The following is a 22235-nucleotide window of genomic DNA, read 5'->3' as shown; positions in this document are numbered from 1 at the left end:
CCAGATCTCCAGGGCTCTGAGAAAGAAGTGCTCCCAAGAGCTGCCTTCACAGGTAGGGAATTGGTTAAACCAACTCAAAAACTGTCTCTGAATTCAGGAAACATTTGGGATGCCCTACAAAGACCCTGTGTGAGCTTTCCAAGTTCAGGATTGTTCCCTGCAGATGTGGAATCATTAGGCAGATGTGACTCATGGCTTCCCACCTATACTCTGACAAGTGGCAGCAGGTCCCTGCCCAATGTTGCTTTCCCCAGAGTGTTCTGGTGAGATGCGGACTAAAACTGATCCCTTCCTCTCTCTTCTGCGGAAGGGTTTGGGGAAAACCAGCTCCTGATCGGTTTGATCTCTCCCACACATTTTGGTTTCTTCATCCCTTTTTCCATTCCTCTCTCTGAGATTTCCTTTCTCTCCGGTGCAGGGAGTGACCTATGTCTGGATTCTCTCTGTCTCCCATCAGGTGTTGGGATGGTGAATGAGAATGAGGAGCAGAAACCCCATAAGGAAGATGCTGAACAAGTAGAACCACATGGGACATTATCAGGAAGATCCAAAGGGAATGTTTCCGGGAGTTGTGCACTCCCAGAAAAAGAAACAGCCTGCGAGACCCAGCAGAGGTCAGAAGAAAACTTAAGTATCCACTCAGACCTTATTCCACACGAGAGAATCAACTTTGAAGAGACACGCTACACATGCCATGAGTGTGGGAAAAGCTTCAATGGGAGCTCAGACCTTGTCACTCATCAGAGAATGCACAGAGGAGAGAGACCCTACATGTGCTCCGAATGCGGGAAAAGCTTCAATCAAAGCTCTGCCCTTATCACACATCAGAGAATCCACACAGGTGAGAAACCTTATGGATGCTCTGAGTGTGGGAAAAGCTTCAGTCAGCACTCCCACCTTATCACACATTGTAGAATCCACACAGGAGAGAAACCCTACACGTGCTCTGAGTGTGGGAAAAGCTTCAGTTGGAGCTCACACCTTATCAGGCATCAGAAAATCCGCGTAAGAGAGAACTGTAATAAATGCCTTGACTAGGGCTGAGCAAAGATTTTTTTTTTAAATCACATTTGCTAGTTCCCACATAGTGATCTTTGCACCATCTTCACCGTAGTAGCTCAGCTCCCCCAGATGAGTTGCCTGCTTCTGCCTTTTCCAGCTCACCCTTCTTTGGGGTCAGTCCTATGATCTTTTCTATTGAGTCGTAGGAGTGTATGTCATAGAACCATAGAATATCAGGGTTGGAAGGGACCTCAGGAGGTATCTAGTCCATTCCCCTGCTGAAAGCAGGACCAGCCCCAACTAAATCAACCCAGCCAGGTTTTGTCAAGCCAGGCCTTAAAAATCTCTCAGGATGGATATTCCACCATGTCCATAGGTAACCCATTCCAGTGCTTCACCACCACCTTAGCAAAATTAGTTTCCTAATATCCAACCTAGATGGCTCCCACTGCAACTTGAGACCATTGCTCCTTGTTCTGTCATCTGCTACCACTGAGAACAGCCAAGCTCCATCAGCTCTAGGTGGGAGAGAGGTTTGATTCCCAACAAGCTACACTGAGGCAAAAACTACCTGTGCCTGACATCCACTAGGGCTGTACATGGCGTTGGCTGCTCAAGTTAGTAATCTTGGTGTAAAAAGAGTTGTTGTGCAGATGCAGCCCAGGTGCAGTGGTTGGCATTAGCTTTCCCCTTGACCTGACCTAAACTCCATCACTTTTCCTAGTCTAAACAAACCCTGAGCATCACGGTTATACTGTTCCCCCATTTCAAAGCAATTGTTAGTCATCGAGTTCCCCCTTTGGGAACCAATTGTTTCATTCCCAGTTATTCTGATGTTGCTTCAGGTTGTTCTGCAGAGCAGATATTTTTACTTCCATTTTCCTCACTTAAAATATATTGAACTATAACAAAAAGCAGGGATAGGGGAAAATGTCATTTCACCCTCTGTAACAATAGAAGGAGATAGGGTAAGTCAGAGGGATTCCCTTATTCCCCATCACCATCCCAATCCCCCTGTTGTGCAGTTGGTTAGGTCAATCTGTTTTCTAAAGGGCTGGGAAGATGATACCCTAGTAAATGACTTGGAACTAAGCAAAATACCCATGCATTGAGCTCCCAAAGCCGTTGTGGCCCAGGCCCTGTCGCTCCTGAAGAGATCTCCTTCCTAATCAGGTGCATGTTGCCTATTATTTGGGAAATGCAATCCCTATCTAGGTAGAGATGGGGAAAAATGGAGGTGACATTTCTGTTTAGCTCACCCCTGGGAGATGCTGCAAATGTGTAGAAATTGAAACCCATGTTGAATGTGATATATCTGCAGAAAGATACCTCTTTTTAATAGAGACCTGACATTTGTTGTCTTACAGGGATTCTAAGTCACACCTGAATTTAGTCCCTAATTTAAATCTGTGCCACCAGATTAAAGAAATAAAAGGGCACAGTAGGGGGAGTTGTACCTCACTGTCGCTACTGATCTGTTGTGTGGTCGGTGAAGAATTCTACACCAGAGAAGTGTAAAATTACTCCAAGTAAGGTCAAAGATTTGACAAGAACTCAGGTAGAAACTGCAGGTAGTGGTGGTTATTTTCACCCCAGATATGGAAGCTATGGTGTTTTTAGAATCCTGCTCCCTAGTTAAGTGGCATTGATCACATTCCTAAAGGACGCCATGATTAAACTGGGCACAACTGTCTTTTACCATCTGGCTCCAAAGTTAGATGAAGTACAGAGAGAAACAACTGATTCCTTCAGAGCCATTCCATGCCTATGGGTCCCAGTCTGGCTGCCTTGTTGGACAAGGAGCACTTCCTTGCTGGCCAAACAATGGTAGCCAATGAGGTATCAGATGCGAAGTTCAGACTGCAGGATACTTGAATGCTGAGTCCAGAGTCTATGGTTTGGTCTCTTAGGGCAGGTCTATGCTACCCACCAGATCAGCGGGTAGCGATCGATCTATTGGGGTGTTGATTTATCGCATCTAGTCTAGACATGATAAATCAATCCCTGAGCGCTCTCCCGTCGACTCTGGTACTCCAGCACCACGAGAGGCACAAGCGGAGTCGACAGGGGAGCAGCAGCAGTCGACTCAGCGCTGTGAAGATGCCGAGGTAAGTCGACCTACATACGTCGACTTCAGCTCTGCTATTCCCATAGCTGACGTTGTGTATCTTAGATCGATCCCCCCTCCTAGTGTAGACCTGTCGTTAGTTTTTCTCTTGAGTCTAATGCATTTGTATCACCTCTCTGCCTCCTGCTTCTTTGAAAAATTAGAAAGTGTGAAAATAGAGCACAGGTGGTTCTAATTCCTCAGCATCTTCCTGCTGGGGTTTCCCCTCCTCATTCTCACTCACTGTCCCATCACCTGATGGGAGACAGAGAGAATGAGACATAGGTCACGCCCTGCACTTGAGAGAGAGGAAATCTATGCCAGTACCTGGTTCCTAAACTGCAGCTACAGTTCCTACTCCGGGCGAATCCAAAGCCCAAGAGGTGCAGAGATCCAACCCCTTATTATCTTAGAAACGTTTTGTTCCCTTTTCTATTTTTTGTCTGTTTCTTTTTATGAAGTTGGAGAACTCCCGGTCTTTCTATTTGATTGGGGTGTAACAGTGTGGCTCGGTGAGGGTGTGAACACCTCTGAAATCTACAACAGGAAGATGCTAGGAAGAATAGTTCCCCAAATCTTAATAGCCTTAAAACCCTGCCCTATGGAATGACTGAACGCATGCGCCTCACCTGTGCAAGCATCGCAAGGAATTGAGTGGTCAGATGTGTATTGTTCAGCGAGAGCTGTCTGAACTTCTTTTACTAATGTGTCTCTTAAGGTCTGTATGTGTTTTGGGGTGAGAGGGTGAGGAGAAGTATTAGCTACAGAATAGTGAAATCTAAGGAGAAAACTGTAATTAGCGTTGAGGTTGTGGGCTAAATGTCAGCAATGATTAGGTTTCGGCATTGAAATATTCAGCTGGGTAAATCTGGGTTGCAAGGCCTGGGTGAAAAATCTCTATGTGCATTGCCTTGGGAGCAGGGGGATCTGGGAGACAGGGGGGGCTATTTACCCAGAGCTCAGGAGCAATCTGCTCAGGGGTGATGCAGCAGAAAAGAGCTGGGTGCTGCTTTCCTCACTTATTTCTCCTTATCCCCTTTCAGTCTCTCCTCTTTCCCTTTCTTCCCCCTCCACCACCCTCTGGCAGGGAGACGTGGTCACTTCCCTGCTCCCAGGGGCGCTCACTCGCCCGTAGCTGGATTGGCCCCTGTGAGCGCTAATAGGAGCGAGAGCCTGGGTGCGGGTCAGTCCCTGCAGCGGCTCTGGGACACACAGGGGCAGGAGGAGGAGCAGAGATGGGGCTAGTTCCCACCTCAGACAGTCCCTGGCCCGGTGAGTGCGGCAGCTGCAGCCTGGGTTGGGCTTGAAGGAGCCAGGAAGGGGCTGGAGCAGTGGGGGGCTGGTAGGAAGGAAGCAGGGAAAACAAGGAAAAGAGCCGTGGGGCAGCTCCTGGTGGCCGGGCTTTGTAAGGTACCAGACGCTGCTGGTGCTGCTGCCTCCAGTGTGCGCTGGGAGCCGGGGCTGAGCTCCGGGCTGCTGCAGCGGTGCCAGAGGGGCTGCTCCAGGGACAGACGTTCACTGAAGCACTTTCTGTGCCCATCCGAGGTGGGGACTTTCTCCAGCTGGACCCAGTCCCAGGCTCTGCTGCCCCCGGCCAGGGGCCACAGGCACCAGGGGCCAGAGGGACCCCAGGGGCAGCCCTGGGTGGGCAGAAGAGAGACTCCACACACAGGTCCCAGAAGCTGAGGGTCTCGCAGCCCCTGGGGATCTGCTCTTGGGTGGGGTCTGGACAGCGATGGAGCCCCGGCCTCATGCTGCCTCAGGTGCAGTGTGAGAAACTGCTGTGTGTAGGAATTTGCTACTTATGGTGCACTGAGCATGTTCACATAAACTGAGCATGCTCAGTAAATCTTGCTGAAGCCACTTCCCTTCACCCTGCCCTTTCTCAGGATCAGATTCTGCAGATTGCTATTTACAGGGTGTCATAAACGTATAGCTACAGATAGCATAACATACCCTGTAAAGGGTTAAAAAGCTCAGATAACCTGGTTGGCACATAACTAAAAGGACCAATAAGGGAAGAAAATACTTTCAAATCCGCGGGGGAAGGTTTTTGTTCTCGTGTTCCTTTGTTCTCTCTGGGTCAGCGAGGAACCAGGGCATGGAAAATACGTCTCCCTAAGCACATGGCATAGAAAAACCTTAGAGTTCTGTCCATAGGCAGGTCCTTGCATAGCTTGCTGAGTCACAAGGTGTATCTGCCTTTTCTCAGTGGGTCAATTGTAGAGCTGATGGTCCGTAATGGGCCACCAAGCAGGCTAGGCAGAACTGACACCAACTTGTCTGGCTGGGGTGTTCCCTGGAAGCAGAGCACAAGTTTGAAATACGGGCACCATAGTGCCAATATTCATTACATCAACTACAAAAATGATACACAGTTAGAGATAGCATCATTATAATCAGCCAGTCAGAACCTCTCCATAGACCCCTTACACAACAGCCTTTCTACAATATTGGCTGCGAATATAGAACAGTGGTCGCAATGGTGATCTATACAGTTACAGATTATGTCAGTAATGTCACAGGAGGTGACATGGCATCAATGAAATTGGAGCTGGGGCAGCAAAGAGCCACCAGATGTTCTGAGGGCTGGAGAAAAATGCCTTCTAGTGAGCTACTGTAAGAGCTCAACCTGTTTAGCTTATCAAAAGAAGATTGAAAGGTGACTTCATTGAAGTGCTGAAGTGCCTTAATGGAGAGAAAGGACTGGGTATTAAAGGGCTCTTGAATGGAGCAGAGAAAGGCCTAACAAGACCCAATGGCTGGAAGATGAAAAGAGACAAATTCATATTACAACTAAGGCACAAATAGTCAACAGCGATGATGATTCACCACAGGAACAAGCTACCAAGGAAAATGGTGGATTCTCCATCTCTTGATGTCATTTCATGAAGACTAGATGCCTTTCTGGAATGTGTTTGCCCCAAAAGTAGCTCTTGTGTCCTACAGGAGGCCTGTGATACGCAGGGGGTCAGATTAGATGCTCTAATGGTCTCTTCTGGCCATAAAGTCGACTCATTTCTGAAAAACTGAGTGTAGCACTGGGAGCAGCGTCTGATGTTTCCCTGTCTAGCCGGCTTGCTGCCTAGAATGAACGCTCCTGGAGTGGGGTGATCCACAGGGAGTAGCTCAAACCTCCAAAGTGCCTGGCCAGGGGCAGGACATTAGCCCAGCAAGGGAGGGGTGTGGCAGTGACATCACAAAGGTCTTTTGCAGGACCTCAGCCTATTGGTCCAAGGTGGTGGGGAGGTGGTGACCTCACAGAGAGATGCTGACATCAGCCAGGCAGGACCGGGGCGAGGGGCCAGGGAAACCTCAGAGACCCCTGTGGCTTTGCTGCAGCAAGTCTCCTTCTCCAGGTCTCTCTTTGAGGACTGAGGGAGTCCCCCCCCCACCCTGCTCAGTGTATCCAGCAAATACCAGGGTGAGGGGACGAAGAGAGAGCCCCTTGTCTCTCCCAGCAGATCCATCACACACCTACTAGCCACTGACTGATACAGGAGATGGAGCCCCTAGCAGGGTCCAGGGAGAGCTCCCTGGTAGGAAGCCCAACACCCTCCCCATGGTGAGGAGCGGGATATGAAGGGAGAGGCAGCTCCAATAAGCCTGACTCATGGGTGCCCCCTTCATATCTCACAGCAGCCGCTGGTTGGTGAGCTCAGGCTCCAGCACTGGGAGTCTGGTCAGTTTGACTAGCCCCATGTAGGTGGGCTATTTTCTTTCTTCACAAATTAGGGCATTTCCACCTCCCAACCTCCTGGGTCTGTTCCTAGAATCTAGGTCACTTATTAAATAACTCCCAGCAGGTTTGCCACACCCTGGCCTCCTCCTTTCCCCACCCTGTGCATTTCCTGCCCCGCTCCAACCTCCAGACCAGACTGTGCAAACCTTCCCATCTCCGGTGTATTTGCTCTCCCTCTCCTCCAGCAGGAACCCACCAGCAACCCCCCGATAATCTCTACCTGAGTTGGCTCCACTGCAGCCATTTCTCTTCCCTGTCCCACGCCAGGCTGGGATGAGCTGGAGCAAAACATGGACATCATTCTGCAGCCTGTCTGGGGGAGAAGGGCAGTTGTGGGCATTTCAGAACCGGTTTTAGTTAATTTCACATCAGAATTCCCCCAGGCCTTTTCCCTACAGACAGACACCCTAGATCCTACCATGCTGGGAAATGCTCAATCTGTTTATTACAATGTAGACCTGGTCCCTCCTGCCAGGCTAAGCCCACAGAGACATTTATAACCTCCCTTCTCCCTCCCCTCACCCCATAACAAAGTCTCTGAACACAAGGCTAGAAAAGAGCAGAACCAAAGGAGTCACTGTGGGGGATTCCCTCGGACACTGACCGCACGGCAGCCACACCCCAGCAGAGGGAATATGGAGTCAGGAACTGGCTTTTCCTCTGTCTAATCCTTGTTTTGTTCACTGGAAAGTGGTTCTGCCCAGGGATGCAGCAATACATGTGTCTGGGTGGACTAGAGAGCTGGAAATCTCTCCCCGCCTCATTTCTCCCACTGCCCCTTTCAGACTCTCTTTCCCCGTCCTCTCTCCCTGCCCCTCTGGCTGGGACAGTCCCATTCCTGGGGGCTTTGCTCTCCCATGGCTGGATTTTCTCCTGGCAATTGCTACTGGGAGGAGAAACGAGGAGGGGCTGTTTGTGCAGAGTCACTTTCTTGCCAGACCCCAGCACTTTCCCTGAGGTCTGTCAGTTACCTGGAGACTCTGGCTCAGAATTTAGTATTAACAGGGCCCAGGGCTGCCCTAGGGGGCTAGGACCAGCTGGAGAAAGTCATCCCCTGGGCCAGGCAGAGAAGCAGCTTTAATTAAGGTCACTTCCTAGCACAGAACCCCGCTGGGGGAGCAGCAGCTGCCAAGCCCGGTCTCCCAGATCACAATGGAGGCTGCAGCCTCTGACCCAGGAAGCTGAACCCCAGTATCCTGAGAAGAGAGGGACAGAGCGTCTGAGCAGCTTCCCTCCTTTAGCTCTCTGGGGAGAGCAGCTAACGAGAGCCCCTCCTCACAGGGAGAATTGCTGGTCTCATTAGCCCCACTGTCCATCTGGAGTCACTCCTTGTCTTTCCATACAGTGACTCTGGATTAACATTGGTCTCAATGAAAACAGAGTTCAGAAAGAATGAGTCCAGAACGCTAGGGAAGGGACCATTGTGCGGCAGTGCTGACCCCCCCCCCCCACCTCCCTCATCCCCCAGATCCAGGACAAGGACTGGACAATCTAGGACAATGGAACTGGAAGTTCCTGCAGTTTTCAAGAAGGGAGAAGAGCAAAAATCTGTGATTTCACCTCACAGGGTTTGATAAGTGGATAGAAAGTTATCACGGTGACTGGGCCTGGCCGGATAATGTCGGGCAGTGCTTGGAGCCAGGATTCTGGCATAAGCTAATCAGGGAGAAGAAGTGAGGTCAGGAGCAGCCCCCAGAGCCCCAGCCAGCCCCCCCCCCCCAGATATTCCCTGGGACCCAGCCCCCAGAGTCCCTGGCCAGGGACCTCAGATACCCCTCAGAGCCCCTCCGGCCAGACAACCCCCACCAGACCTTCATTGCCAGGTTGGGAATCCCAAAGGGTTCCCCCCACCAAGAGACCCCAACAGCCAGAGACCCCCCAAAAGGGACCCCCACTGGGAACTCAGTCCCTCACTGCCTGCCTAGGATCCCCCCCCCGCCCTCCAGCAGGATCTGCCCTGCCCTTTGCCTGGCACCCCCTGCGGGATCCCCTGGTGCTTTACAGGGGCACCCCCTGGCCTAGCGCCGGGGATTCTCCCACACACACTCTGTGCACTGGGCACGGCAGCGATCCCAGGAGTCTGCGGGGGAAGCCCAGACAGAGCCCCTGGCACAGCACCAGGCTCCCTCTAACCCCCTGTCCCGCCTCCCCAAGAGACGCCCACCCCGGCTGTTCTGCAGCCACCAGGCCCCCAGCGATACCCACCTCCAGGACCCACAGCCTCAGGGCTGGGCACATCACAACCACCCCCTGAAACCCCAAATCTCCAGAACCCACCACCCTCACTAGGGTACCCCCTGCCCAGCCACCCAGAGGCCTCCCCCCACCACAATCCCCCTTCAGCTGCTATCTCCCCACACAGCCCCACCCCGACCCAGCAACACTGTTACCTCACAGTGCCTGAGAAGTGGATAGAAAGTGACCACCGCCCCCTGCTGGCCAGTCACACAGGCAGAGGGAGCCCTGGGGGATGCCTCTTGAACAGGAGAATGGAAAACCTGGAGGGACAAAATAGATAAGAAATGTCCATGGCCTGTCACTAGCAAATAATGGCCACCATGGATCCACCCCAGAGGTGGCTGCATCTTAGCACTGCTGGAAGCAACCCCTCACAGAGGCCATTTGCCATGGGGTTTAGGATACTTCTGGACCCACACTGCACTCAGAGTGACCTCCTCATCCCGTGCCAGCTGGAGAAAAGAAAAGGGTCCAGCCAACTCTCCCGTTACCAGCTGGGAACCACTGATCCCCAAACGGGGAGGCCTCTGGCTTTGATGTGTATTAAATATCTGGCTGGTCTCTTTCTTCGGCAAAAATTTTAACAGAGGTAAAGGAGGGACCAAATGATTCACAAAGGAGTCGGGAAAGATGATCTCTGGACAATTTAACCCCCTAAAACATCCAGGATGGAGAAGAACTCAGGGCAACAGGTTCCCTCGAAGGAAGAAGTTGCTGGGATTTAGAAACACGGGGAACAGCCCCAAACCCGAGAGGATTTTTAACTGACATTTGATAATGAGATAGGAAGAGGCAAAACCTGAGCTTTGAGAGCAACGTTCAGAAATGAAAGAGAAAGGGTGGAAATCTGAGAGATTTTGGATCCATTTTGCAAATTATAGAGAGGAAAGTGGAAAATCAGAGGGATTTTATATCAGTTGTTGATAGGAGGTAAAATCGGAGTGCTTCACATCAATATTTGATAAATGAATAAAGAGGAAATGGGCAACATTTGCAAACATTTTATATCCAGGTTCAAGAATCTGAGAAAAGGTGTAAATCTGAGATTTTCTTGGTATTTTATAATTAGAGAGACGGGGAAATCTCAGGGCATATTCAATTAGAAACAGACAACTAGAGAGAAGTGAGGCAAATGTTTAGGGTATTTTATATGAATCTTTGAGATTTGCACAGAAAATGTGTCACAAATTGCGTATTTGATAACATGAGAGAAAAACACCAAGATCTGAGGGGATTTTATATTGCTGTTAACGAACTAGTGGAAAAGGGGGACTGTTGGACTGGATTTTATACGACTGTCCAATACATAAATACAAAGTGATGGTTGCCCCACCCCCACCATTCCCATGGGCAGCAGGGAGCCCTTTGAGAAGCTGATTAAAAGGGAGGGGGAGGGGGAGCTGAAAGGTCCCTGGATAAAGGAAGGGGGCAGCAGTGGGGGACAGGCGGGTGACTGGCAACCAATGGTTGGGGGCAACTGTGTTGGTAGTTGGGGGCAACAACTGGGATTGGGAAACGGGGGTCTGGGCAGTCCCCACGGGGGACACGTGCGCCTCCCTTCCAGTGATGAGCTGCTAAAATCTTAACAACCGGTTCCCTATGAAAAGTTCTGATTTAAGAGATGTGCCACAGGATGGATTTTTTGTACCAATAGGGTTACCATATGTCTGTATTTTCCCGGGAGGAATTTTTAAAATTTACCACCCAGACAGCGATTTAAGAACCTAAAAGCCTGACATCTCTGGGAAAATACAGATGTATGTTAACCCAACCTACAGTTCTTTTTTACAAAGATGGGCCTGAACTAGAAATGAGCTCCTTTTCACATGTGTGGGTCCCCGCCACTCCCTGGGGTGTGCTAGGGTGACCAGATGTCCCAATTTTATTGGGACAGTCTCAATTTTGGGGTCTTTTTCTTATATAGGATCCTATTACCCCTCACCCTCTGTCCTGATTTTTCACACTTGCTGTCTCGTCACCCTCGGGTGGGCACATGTGTGGGTCCCAGCTGCTCCCTGCCCCCCTCATTGAAGCAGGTGTGCAGGGTTAGTGCCCTGAGAACTGCAGGGCACCAGTGGCCATGGGGCTGGCTGCAGACAGGGGCGTGGGGCAGGGCTCGCTGGAGGCAGGGAGTGTGACACGGGCTGGCTGCAACAGGAGCTGGCTGTGGGCAGGTGGTGCAGACAGGCTGTGGCGGGGAAAGGGGCTGTGGCAGGGGTTGGGGGGGTGGCAGGGGCTGCGGGCAGGGACTGTGGCAGGAGGCAAGCGGGGTGGCAGGGGCTGTGGCAGGACGGATGGCAGGGGCTGGCTCTGGCCAGGGGGTGCAGACAGGGGCTGGCTGGAGGCGGGGGCGGCAGAGGCTGCGGGTGGGGGAGGGTGGCAGGGGGCAGCTGTGGGCAGGGAGGAGCGGGGGGGTGCAGACACTCACACAGGGGGAGCAGCTGGGAGCAGGAGGTGGCTGTAGGCAGGGGCTGCGGGCGGGGGCTGCAATGGGGGTGGCAGGGCAGGGGGTGCAGACAGGGGCTGGGGGCAGGGGTGCAGACAGGGGGTGGGGGCAGGGCAGGGGGTGCAAACAGGCGGCAGGGGGCAGGCAGGTGGTGCAATGGGGGTGGCAGGGCAGGGGGTGCAGACGGGGGCTGGGGGCAGCGCAGGGGGTGCAATGGGGGTGGCAGGGCAGGGGGTGCAGACGGGGGGTGGGGCAGGGCAGGGGGTGCAGACAGGGGGCTGCGGGCAGGGGGTGCAATGGGGGTGGCACGGCAGGGGGTGCAATGGGAGGTGGCAGGACAGGGGTGCAAGGGGGGGGTGGCAGGGCAGGGGGTGCAGACAGGGGGCTGGGGACAGGACAGGGGTGCAATGGGGGGGTGGCAGGGCAGGGGGTGCAGACAGGGGCTGGGGGCAGGGCAGGGGGTGCAATGGGGGGCAGGGCAGGGGGTACAGACAGGGGCTGGGGGCAGGGCAGGGGGTGGAATGGGGGGTGGCAGGGCAGGGGGTGCAATGGGGGGCAGGGCAGGGGGTGCAGACAGGGGCTGGGGGAGGGTGGCAGGGGCTGGCTGCGGCGGGGGAGGGGTGCAGGCAGGGGGCTCTGGGCGGGGGAGGGGCGCAGACACTCACACGGGGGGCGGGGCTGGGAGCAGCAGGAGGCAGCCGGGCACCCACCAGGCAGCAGCAGGAGCCCCAGGGCCAGAACTCAAAAGAGCAGCAGCAGCAACAGGGCCAGGAGGCAGCTCACATGGCTCCCGCAGCGCAGCGCCCCCCACTGGCCGGGAGGAGGAATTGCACCTTCCCAGCCAGAGCCCATCCAAGCGACCCGGCTCCAGCTCCCCCCTGCCCCCTGCCCTGCCCTGGCAGAGACCCGGCATCTCCTAGACTATCAGGGCTGGAAGGGACCTCAGGAGGTGTCTAGTCCAACCCCCTGCTCTAAGCAGGACCAATCCCCAACTAAATCCCCAAATGGCCCCCGCAAGGAGTCAGCTCCCAGCCCTGGGTTTAGCATTTTTGGGTGGACCTCCCACAGTGGGAGCTGCAGAGCCCTCCTCCATGACAACAAGGACCTGAGTCTCGTCCCGGTCAATAACTCCCCTCCTCAGCCAATCAGGGATAGAGACTGAGGATGGGAGGCTGAGGGTTCTCACCAGGGTGGACCAGGTCACTGATGGGATCACGGCCCAAGCTCTATTTCAGCCCCACATTTTTGGGTGGACCTCCCACAGTGGAAGCTGCAGAGCACTCCCCTGCCCCCCCCCCCCACACCCCTCCTGGTGTTGGGAGGAGAACAGGAGAAAGGACAAAAGAAGCAAGAGACGAAGAGAAAGGAGGGAGGGAGGAAAAGGGGAAACAAAAAGGACAAACCCTAATGTCCCCAGTGATTCTAAGGGACAAAATCCCAGGTGTGCAATAAAATTCTGCCTCCTTAAGCTCGTGTTTTCCATGCCTAGAATTCAGCTGTCACCAGATGGATCAGACTGAACAGGTTTCAAACCTCCAGGAGGCTCTTACCTTCTAAACAGGGACGGCTGTTTTCTAGTAAAATCACTAAAAGGGAAGGAGAAAACTCGAAAGAGGTTCCTCCTGGCGCTCACGTCCGTGAACCCGAATACTCCCTCAGTCCTCAGAGAGAGACCTGGAGAAGGAGACTTGCTGAAGCAAAGCCACAGGGGTCTCTGAGGTTTCCCTGGCCCCTCGCCCCGGTCCTGCCTGGCTGATGACAGCATCTCTCTGTGAGGTCACCACCTCCCCACCACCTTGGACCAATAGGCTGAGGTCCTGCAAAAGGCCTTTGTGATGTCACTGCCACACCCCTCCCTTGCTGTGCCAATGTCCTGCCCCTGGCCAGGCACTTTGCAGGTTTGAGCTACTCCCTGTGGATCACCCCACTCAAGGAGCGTTCGTTCTAGGCAGCAAGCCGGCTAGGGAAACATCAGACGCTGCTCCCAGTGCTACACTCAGTTTTTCAGAAATTAGTCGACTTTATTGCCAGAAGAGACCATTAGAGCATCTAATGTGACCCCCTGCATATCACAGGCCTCCTGTAGGACACAAGAGATACTTTTGAGGCAAACACATTCCAGAAAGGCATCTTGTCTTCATTAAATGACATCAGGAGATGGAGAATCCACCATTTTCCTTGGTAGCTTGTTCCTGTGGTGAATCATCCTCGCTGTTGAATTTTTGTGCCTTAGTTGTAATATGAATTTGTCTCTTTTCACCTTCCAGCCATTGGGTCTTCTTATGCCTTTCTCTGCTCTATTAAAGAGCCCTTTAATACCCAATCTTTTCTCTCCATTAAGGCACTTCAGCACTTCAATGAAGTCACCTTTCAATCTTTTGATAAGCTAATCAGGTTGAGCTCTTTGAATAGCTCACTAGAAGGCATTTTTCTCCAGCCCTCAGAACATTTGGTGGCTCTTTGCTGCCCCAGCTCCAATTTCACAACATCTTTTTCAAACGAGGACACCAAAACTGGAGGCAGTATTCCAGTATCAGTCTCTCTGATGCTGTATCACCTCCTTTGACGTTATTGACATAATCTGTAACTGTAGAGATCACCATGCGACCACTGTTCTATATTTGCAGCCAATATTACAGAGAAGTGGTCGTGTAAGGGGTCTGTGGAGAGGTTCTGATTGGCTGATTATAATGATGCTCTCTCTAGGTGTGTATCATTTTTTGTAGTTGACATTATGAATATTGGCTCTATGCTGCCTGTATTTCAAACTTGTGCTCTGCTTCAGGGAATGATACCTTTGTTTAATTGATGAAAACATAAACTAGACACTTAGAGGACTGGAACTGATTTCAGCTGATGGACAGGTTTGCTAGGTTTTTTTTGCATTTGGACAGCGAAATGTTGAGTGTTCACATTCATTTCAAGCATCCTCGTATGGTGGAGCTCCTGAACATAATGGAGAATGGAAATGAAATTTTTTTTCTTTAAGAGGGCACCTGGGTTTGAACAAAGGACCACTTGATCTGCAATCAAACACTTTACCCCTGAGCTATACCCCCATTACAACAGGAGTATGGAATCGTGATCTCCAGGACTTTGAAGGACAGACCCTGCTTCATCGAGCTCCTTTGCCATTCCCAGACCACAGGTGGTTTTAAAAATGGGGTTTGATTAAACTTCTTAAATGTGGTCAACACCACAGCTTGCACCCCCACTGCTATAGCTTCTCCCCATGACAGAGCTGCCACCTCCTGGGGAAGTGGATTGACTACACCAACAGGAAAACTCTCCCCCCGCAGCATGGAGCAGTGGTTCTCAAGCTATGGGTCAGGACTGCAAAGTGGGTCGTGACCCTGTTTTAATGGGGTCACCAGGGCTGGCATTAGACTTGTTAAGTCCTGGGGCTGAAGCCAAAAGTCTGAGCCCCCCCACGGAAGAATCCCTCAGGTTTTGGTTTTGCCCTCCCCCCACTGGGGCTCAGTCTTTGGCACTCCCCCCCCTCCCTGAGTGGGGGGGCTTGGTCCCTCTTTCCAGGGCTACGTATTAAGTTATTTTGGCAGAAGGAGGTTGCAGTGAAAGGATGTTTGAGAAACCCTGACATAGAGCATCTCCATTACTGAGCTGCAGCAGCATAGACTCACTGTTTGAAACATTGACCTGGCCTTAGCCTCTGAATATGTCTAGGCTTGGCTCCCTATGGCACTGTTGTGATCGGACCCTGGAAGTGCAGCCATGGAGACACCACACACCAGCCTTGCCTAGCTGGCAAGGATCAAACTTTCACAGAAAGACACCCACGGTTTTCTAGCCCAGCTACCTAAGGCCTCAGCCACAACCACTTAACACAGTAGCCTTTCTACACTCTGGTTCTGTTCTCACTGAAGGGTCATTACAAATTGTTTGCTCAGACCAGCTTCCCCAGCACACTCACTGCTGTGCAGCTCTGTACGTGTGGCCATGGCTGAACAGCCAGAGTTCCTGCCCATTTCCCTACTGGCTGGAGCATGATTAGAGTGTGATTGTGGTTAATGATGTTGCTGTAGATTGTTCATTCCCTGCCTTGGCAATTCAGACAGTCCCTTTTCCCGTTGTATCGCCAGCACCTCTGGGAGTCCAATAACAGAGGCAGGTTTTCTCTGGGCACTGAGATTTTTGAGGGCATTGGTGGCTCCTTTCTTTCCTCACCCTGGAGTAAACTCAGCTTTTTATTCCACCCTTGCTGACTCATGGAATAACAACAGCAGCATGAAGAGGAGAGTGAATATCTCACTGCCAGGGGGAAGGTGGACGCATCCCCTCTGTCTGACCATTGCCATTGCAGGAGAGAAGGTTTCATTGGAATCGAATGCCCTGGCTCAGACAATAGACAGAGGGAGGTTTTGCTGTTCATGGATCTGTGCAAAGGAAATTGTGTGTCTGTGTGAAAATGAGGAGGGATATGAAATGCCCACGTGGTGGTGCCTAAGGCAAAAGGGAACCCTAGAGGATTAGAATAGGATAAGTTCTCAAGTAACATGTTTCTTACTTTCACCATCTGTTAGTTTTGATGATTATCGATGGAAAGATTTTGCCATTGGGTTATGTGTTTACACAAAAATTGTGCTCTCCAGAATGTCAACTTCCCACAGAGCTGGGATCCTTCCCTTGTTTCCCCCCCAGACCACTGCCCCACCCCCACTTCTGGGGTCCCCTTCCAACACTGTCCAACTCCCCTGCTGGCAGGATCCCTTCCCATTCCTTTCATTTCCTGCCTCCCCTCTGAGCAAAAGCTCTGCATTATTCCCACACTGGGAATTGAACCCAGGCCACCTGGGTGAAAACCAGGAATCCAGATCATGAGACCATATGGGACTTGTATAGTCAATAGCACATTTACACATTCACACCCAATAATTCAAAGTAGCCATTCAAAAAAACTTCAAAAACAGACTTCAAAGAGAAATTGCAGAGTTACAATTGATTTGCAAACGTAACACCATTAATTTGAGCTTGAATAAGGACTGGGAGTAGCTGACTCACGACAAAAACAATTTTCCCTCTCTTGGTATTGACACCTCCCCATCAATTATGGGGAGAGGACCACATCCACCCTGACTGAATTAGCCTTCAACACTGGTTCTCCCCTTGTACGGTAACTCCCGTCACTTCATGTTCCAATCTATATTTATGCCTCTATCTGCAATTTTCACTCCATGCATCTGAAGAAGTGGGCTTTTTACCCACGAACGCTTATGCACAAATAAATCTGTTAGTCCTTAAGGTGCCACCGGACTCCTCATTGCTTTTAATTCTAAGCTGATCTTAACCCTTTCAGTACCCTTACAAACTCAGATGCTTCTCACCACAGGCTGGCTGGTGGCTTCTCAGCCAGGCTCTCCCCTTTCATCAGCGCTTCAGGTGCTTGGTGTGGGGGTGTCTGTAGACGCAGGTGGCAGAGAGAGATAAAGCCTGGCGAATGTCTCTCCTTTTATCATGTCCTTTCTTCCCTCATGGCTTTGCCCCCCCTCCCCCCTTCAGAGTCAGGTGAGCATCACTGCGTCTCTCCAAGCAAGTCTGAGCAATTCCCCTGGGGTGTCCTCATGCAGGTGAGTCATTGCATTGTAGCTCCCTTGCTGGGCAATGGCTGTCGATGGGTTGTTTGACACCCTGTCCGGGTGTTGGTTACTTTCCTTGCTGTTGCCACTGGGGAGCTAATATTTGGCTGACTCCACCACCTTACAGCACAGTGACAACCACACTGCACAATTCTCATAACTTCATATGCATGAATGGTCTACATCTATGGGTAGAGAAATGACTTTCAGCAGATCATATCCTTTCCCTGATACCTTACAAGTCATGCTCTCTATGTAAGATCACGAAGACATGAAAATGAGGATTATGGGGGTTACAGCCGCTCCCCCAAAGGTATAGAATGTCACACTGAGATTCTGTGTTCATTTGTTCTGTAACAGCATTACAGAGATCCAATGACTGACCAATGGCATTTCCAAATGCTAAAATAGCAAGCGATGTCGGTCTCTCATTGGCCATCAGCGACTGAAGATGTGGTTTAACGAGCCGGAGCTTCAAGGCGAGGGTGGCTCTGTCCACTGCCTTCCGTTGCGCTGCTGGGCCCCAAGTCCCTGGTGGCCAATATGTGACGCTGGGAGAAGAGAGTGGGGTGGCAAGTGGCGGCAGGACTTTTGCCACCAAGGTCTAGCTGCCCAACTTCCTCCTGGTACTGCTGGCCCCCCGTCGCCTTCAGGTAACCCAGGAACTAAGGCAGGAATAGGGCGAGGAAGCAAGTAAAGCCGAGCAAGGAAGGCAAAAGTGAATCTTGTCTTCATGGGCCACTCGCAATGACGTCCTTTTTCTGTGCCACAGCTGACAACAACATCCCAGACAGAAAAGCAGGAGGTCAAAAAGAAACTGAGCAGCTGCTGAAGTAGTTCAGTTGGGAGCGTGCTAGACTAACAGGCTCTTCTGTCCCTCTGTGTGCACGGGTGGGATGTTTTCTGAAAGTGCAGCAGTTCCTTTAACTGCCACGAGTCCCTCATTTCAGGCTATGCAGCAGGAAAAGACAGCATGGGCTTCTGCACCGAGTTGGCCCACCTGACCTTTCATTCTTCTCTTGCTCTTTGTCAGCAAGGGGAAGAAAAAGAAGCTCTCCCTCAAGCTTGAGTCACAAGGGCGACGTAAGGACGACTTCCTGAGTGCCCGCTCCAGTCCTCTGCTCTGCCAGCTGACCCATCGAAGGGTTGTCACCACTTTCTCCAGGTTTGTCCATCGGTCTGTGCCAGGGTGAGCAACAGCCAAGTAGATGGAGTTTCTGTAGTGTAGTGGTTATCGCATTTGCCTAACACACAAAAGATCCCTGGTGCAGAAACATGCTGGCTTCCTTTTCCCAGATCCCCTTGCTGTTCAGGAAGGCCTCCTCCTTCTCCTGTTGGCCTGTCCCTGGGATAACTCCAACCCCCGCATGACAGAGGGTGCTTGTTGGGAATGGAATGTGAAATGCTGAGATTGTTTAGGCTTCTGGGACGAGCCGATTACGCTGGGAACTGTGTGTAAAGGGCTGGCCTTGAGCGGCCAGCTAATTGTAAATAGGATGATAAGTCAAACAGGTGTTAGGATGATAATTACCCTATGGGGTTACAGCTGCGGCTGTGTTAATTTTGTTAACCAATTAGCAACTGCTTGCTTGCCTGCTTCAAGAGTATAAAGATGTATGCTGGAGAGAAATAAATGACTCTGCTATCCAATCAAACTGACTGAAGAGCTTTGTTCATATACGCCTGCGATGCAACAGGTGCTGACAGCAGCGGAGAAAGCACCTTACATCAGGCTGGAGAACCTAGAGGAGTGCGGCGTGTCACCTTTTGGAGGCTTGTGGCTTGGCCTCCTCTGCTGTTGGAGGTTGGCCGGTGGAGGCCGGCTCTTCCTGCTGGCCTCCTCGGCGTGACTTGCCAAAGGAGGAAGTGAGGCAGGAATGGGGGAAAAGAGGAAAGTCGAGCTGAGGAAGGCAGGGCAGAAGCTAAGCGCCTCAGTGCGGCTAAATGGGGTTAGTAGAGCGTCACCATTCGTTCTGCAAAGCCGAGGGAGGTGCGGTTGGCTGCTGGGAGGCAGAATCCTGTGCCTGCCTGTTGGCTTCCCAGGGGTGGCTCCTTGCAGCCCAGGAGAAGAAGGGGGGTTCTGGGTGAAAGGAAAACAAGCAAAGTTGAGTCCAAGTGGAGAATGGCTGCTCGTTTATGGCCAACCTGGGGGCATGACTGATGGTTTTAGAGGTGGAGGCTGGGCTGGCTGTGAGCAACTGGGATCCAGGAAACCCCCCGCCTGCCCTTCTGAGGGCCAAACCCATGGAGGTGCGGTTGGCTGCTGGGAGACAGACCCCTGTGCCTGCCTGTTGGCTTCCCAGGGATGGCTCCTTGCAGCCCAGGAGAAGGGGGGTTCTGGGGGGAAGGAAAAGCAGCAATGGCGAGGCTGAGTGGGCTCCTTTCTGGCCGAGATGGTGGGTCTGGGAGTTGCCTGTAAGCCATAAGTGGACTTGGTGGAGTGAAAACCGCTGCTCCATTCTGGCTGACCTGGGGGAGCCATTAATGACTTGGGAGTGGGGGCAGGGCACTGGCTGTGAGCAAATGGGATCCAGGAAGCCCCAGCCTGCCCCTCCAGGGGCCCAGTCGTCTTCTTCTCTCCTGCCCTGGGGAGCCCGGCCTAGAGCCTGCCCAGCATGCACTGCAGCTCGAGCATTACGCCTTCCTGTGTGGCCTGTGCTGGAGCTGACCCTGGACCCCTGTGGGGCACTGTTGGGGGAAATCCCGACTGCAAATAATTCTGGTCACAAGATCAACCCATTGGGTCGAATGGGGCAAGCTGGAGGCCTGGTGCCTTAGTCCATGGGGCCAGCAGGTCAAGCCATTTTCCTGCATGTGGTGGGGGAGGCAGCCGCTGTGGTTCGCCCTTCCTGCTCCCTGCGCTGCTGCACCCTAAAATCCCTGTCGGCCGGCAAGATGGGCTGGGAGCCTGGAGAGAGGAGGCAAAGGGGTGGCCCGAGCCCCCTCGGCCACTGCCCCTGCCCCAGGCAGCCCACAGAGACCTGATGCCTCCCCAAGTGACACACGGAGATGTGCCAGCAGCGCTAAGGCGCCTCCCTGCCCACTCTGCCCCCTCCCTCCCTGCCACACTGCTCCTGGAAGTGGCCGGCATATCCCTGCAGCCCTGAGTGCAAACGCCACAGCTGACCCGCCCCCGTATCCCACTGCCTAGGAGCCACTGCCGGAGGGGAGTGTGTGCCAGTCACTTTGGGAGCTGTGCTGCCCGAGGTAAGCACCTCCACCCCCGACCACCTCCTGCACCCCTACCCCTGCCCCAGCACAGAGGCTCTCTGTGTCTTGAACAAGCACTTTCAAGGATTGGCCAAGAACTTCTGCTCTGTTTCTGCGAAACAGACACAAAAAAGGGAGCCCAACGGACAAGTTTAGTTCGCAAGCACAAACTGGCAGGGCCAAGCCTGGATCTCTCAGTTACTCAGAAGGCTCTTCAGCCAGCTCTTCCCAAAGGCCAGTCTCTAGAGGCTTTTGTGACATGATGTACTTCAAAATAGCTCCCTGTAGCTCACATAGTCATCATTCATATATGGCTGTGATATGTCCTACAAACCATTCCATGCAAGTTATCATATGAAAAGTCATGATCTGCTGAAATCGGTTATTCTGTCCAAATATGTATAGCATGAGGGTGTGTGAAGTTATGCATTTTGCTGTATGGTTGTTACTGAAATAGGCTATAATTTTGCTAGTGACCCCTGCCGAGGAGGGTGTTCAACAGCCATGAATCAGCAGAGGAATTGTAATTAAGGGATTTCCAATTCAGTGACAGATGCCCAAACACAACACTGTGGGGACCGCTCAAGTCTATGACTCAGTTGCACAAGACCACACCAGGAGGATTCCCCAACCTAGTGACTCACCCGGACACGTCTGGGCAAGTGTCTTCTAGACTCTTGAACTAAGGATATAAAATAGGAGACTGTGGCATCATGTTTTTGCCTTTCTCCTCCCCCACCTATGCTGGAAGCAGCAGGAATCCTGAGAAAATGAAGGTCATCTGGGGACAGTAATCCAGGTTTTAGGGGGAATTCTATGTATTAAGGAGGGTAACATCCAGTAGGATGAGAAAATTCTTGACCTAACTACTGCCTAGTGTAATAAGGTGTAATGATTAGATTTTGTTGTGGTCATACAGTGCTTAGTGCTCTGCGTTCTGGCCTCAAGAGCCATGGATGCAAGTTGAGTTACGATGACCTTTTCCTTGTCTCCACATTTCTTATGTGCCTCCTTCTGACACTTGTCAGAAAAAACAACTGGTTTCTTTTGCAAGCATTTGCATTGCAAGGCAGAGGCAGTCTTCTCTGTTTCTGCAAAAGATTCACCAAAAGGTGGGAAGAGCAGACACATTTGTTAAGGCACTACTGGGAGCTGCATCCCTAACTCCACTTTACCTGGCAGGTGAGTCACCCAGCTTAGCCACGGTGCGACTCTCTGGTACTTTTCTCCCAACCGCTCCATTTTTCATCAATGACAATCAAAAGGAAGGTGACATGACATCTGTGTGTGAACATCTCCAGGGAATCACAAGGATGTGTGGCGCAGGCTCTTGTGTTGCAGCAATTGCAGTCGAAGCAACCGCCATGCCAATGCCAGTCATAGCAGCGTTTTCATCAACTCCAGGTTTGTGATTTGATTGTTTCCAATGCTTCTCTCCAAAGAAGCCTTTTCCTTAGCAAGCAATGACTTGGATACCAAGGGAGGCCTCTTCTGTTTCCTAGGAAGACCCAGGAAAATGTGAGCAGAGGAGACAAAAGCTATACACCAAGGCACCACTGGGAGTTAAACCCAGGATCTCCTGTTTACTAAACAGGTGCTTTAGCCAGCTAAGCCATGGTGCCTGCCCAAAGAAGGTATTTGCAACTGTTTCATTTGATGGTTCAAGTCAACACCTGCAAATTCTAAAGTACAGACATTCCCCATTTCCCTCAAGACTTGCAGACCTTGAGGTGTTTGGCTCTCTGTGCACAGAAAGTCACAGCTGAGTAGACAGAGGGCTTCTAACATGTGCCTCTCCCACCAGTCACTGTGATCATATAATGGTTAGTGATCTGTGTTTCAGTCGCAGCAACCTCGGCTCAGTTCTGAGTCATGGTAACCTTTCCTTCAGCTCCA

The 22235-nt window shown here is 51.9% G+C and overlaps 1 non-coding gene across 1 annotated transcript; it reads right to left on the bottom strand.

Moving 5' to 3' along the window:
• Nucleotides 1-21887: 21887 nt before the first annotated feature.
• On the bottom strand, nucleotides 21888-21961 carry TRNAT-AGU. The gene has a single exon. It is a non-coding gene; the product is annotated as a tRNA-Thr (tRNA).
• Nucleotides 21962-22235: the final 274 nt, after the last annotated feature.

Source organism: Mauremys mutica, unplaced genomic scaffold (genome assembly GCF_020497125.1).
Source record: "Mauremys mutica isolate MM-2020 ecotype Southern unplaced genomic scaffold, ASM2049712v1 Super-Scaffold_100275, whole genome shotgun sequence".
NCBI classification, from domain to species: domain Eukaryota; kingdom Metazoa; phylum Chordata; order Testudines; family Geoemydidae; genus Mauremys; species Mauremys mutica.
This window is presented reverse-complemented; position numbering and strand designations above follow the sequence as displayed.